The following is a 2,054-nucleotide window of genomic DNA, read 5'->3' as shown; positions in this document are numbered from 1 at the left end:
GTCAAACATCTAGGGAAGGGAGCAGTTCAAGTGACTTCTCAATGTGCTCAATATAGCTCGATTATATGTATATAAAAATCACAAATTCTAGTGTTCAATGGTGCATATTACACAGTTCTAATAGTTCTTAGGGGTTTACATATATTTGTTATTCTAATAAAATTTTGGTTACTATTTTGCTCATGCCCCTAGAATGCCAATAAAATTTTGGTTTCCTCTTAATGATACTCAGGTTTATTTCTAAGATAAATAGTTTCAACATAACCTATACAATTATGCAACACTTTACTTTATACTTTATTTCAATATACAATAAACAATATTTTGGTACTTTATGAAATATTTTATGTGATAATTTTGGTAATATCATAATAAGGACCATGTTCATTAATTTGTGATTACTTAAAATACATCAACACTTGTATAAAGATGCATTCAATCTACATAATCTGTAAAGGATACTATTTTTTGACTGACACAAATTATTTCAGACATTGTAAGTACCCCAAATAAGTTTATGAAAATGTTTTGCTTCCAGAAGCTATGTTTTGGAAAGATGTGCAGAGTTTGGTGATTTTGGCTTGCTTTTTGCTCCATTTGTTGGCTATTGTGTATATTTTTAATAGGAAGGTAACATATACAGTTTAACAAGAAGCTGCTGCCTCTCAGTGGGACCTCATGCTTTGCTACCTCTTTGCTACCTTTGCTATCACTTGAGCAATCTGCTACAGCAATCCTAGACTACATTCATTCTTTGCAATGCACTCCACTGTTTCACATTTTCCTATCTCATCCATGATTGTTTCTTCTTTTTCAATGCCTTTTACATCAAGGCCAACTAGAAAACTACTACCTTGAAGGTTAACCTTAAACCTAATTTTCTTAGTCAAATACTGAAATCATCTAAGTAGTTTGGAATATTACAATAAAATATTATGGAATTGTAAAGAATTAGAGGCAAAATATCTGTAAGTGATGATATGGGAGATAAGAAGATTATACTGTAAAAAGCAAATTATGGCTTGTAGATACTGCTGCCCAGCCATGGTCAATCCCATCATGTTCTTCCACGTCATGATGGGTGGTGAGCCCTTGAGCTGCATCTCCTTTGAGATATTTGCAGACAAAGTTCTAAAAGCAGCAGAAAACATTTGTGCTCTGCATACTGGAGAGAAAGGATTGATTATAAAGTTTCCTGCTTTCACAGGATTATTCCAGGATTTATGTGCCAGTATGGTGACTTCTTCACAAACCATAATGGCCCTGGCAGCAAGTTCATCAATGGGGAGAAATTTGATGATGAGAATTTCATCCCAAAGCATATGGGTCCTGGCATCTTGTCCATGGCAAGTGCTGGACCCAATACAAATGATTCCCAGTTTCTCATCTGTGTTGCCAAGACTGAGTGATTGGATGACAAGCATGTGGTCTTTGGCAAGGTGAAAGAGGGTGTGAATATTGTGGAAGCCTGGAGGGCTTTGGGTCCAAGAATAGCAAGACCAGTGACAAGATCACAGCTGCTGACTATGGACAAATCTAATAAATTTAACTTGTATTTTATCTTAACTTATCAGACCATTCCTTCTGAAGCTCAGGAGAGCACCCCTTCATCCCCATCTGCTGGAAATATCCTATAATCTTTGTCCTCTAGCTGCAGTTCTATGAGTTTTATATTTTCCTTATTCCCCTCCACGTCTAGCTGGATTACAGAGTTAAGTATGATGATGAAATAAAAACTGAACCAAAAGGGTGCCTGGGTGGCTCAGTGGGTTAGGCCGCTGCCTTTGGCTCAGGTCATGATCTCAGGGTCCTGGGATCGAGTCCCGAGTCGGGCTCTCTGCTCAGCAGGGAGCCTGCTTCCCTCTCTCACTCTTTCTCTGCCTGCCTCTCTGCCTACTTGTGATCTCTGTCTGTCAAATAAATAAATAAATCTTTAAAAAAAAAAAAACTGAACCAAAAAAAAGTAAACTATGTTAGCCTTTATTGAAAAAAGTAAATGTACATATCCACATTTTTATATGTAAAATACTAATGAAAGCATTAACAGTACTTGG

General features: G+C 36.6%; 1 pseudogene across 1 annotated transcript; it reads left to right on the top strand.

The window, feature by feature from the left end:
- The first annotated feature begins 1,044 nt into the window (after positions 1-1,044).
- Positions 1,045-1,540, top strand: LOC309856571 (peptidyl-prolyl cis-trans isomerase A pseudogene; annotated as a pseudogene). The gene has a single exon. The product of its transcript is annotated as a peptidyl-prolyl cis-trans isomerase A pseudogene (transcript).
- The last annotated feature ends 514 nt before the right edge of the window (positions 1,541-2,054 follow it).

Source organism: Mustela nivalis (genome assembly GCF_964662115.1).
Source record: "Mustela nivalis genome assembly, chromosome: 2".
In the NCBI taxonomy this organism is placed as follows: Eukaryota; Metazoa; Chordata; class Mammalia; order Carnivora; family Mustelidae; genus Mustela; species Mustela nivalis.
Note: the sequence above shows the minus strand (reverse complement) of the source record. Positions and strands in the feature narration are given on the sequence as shown.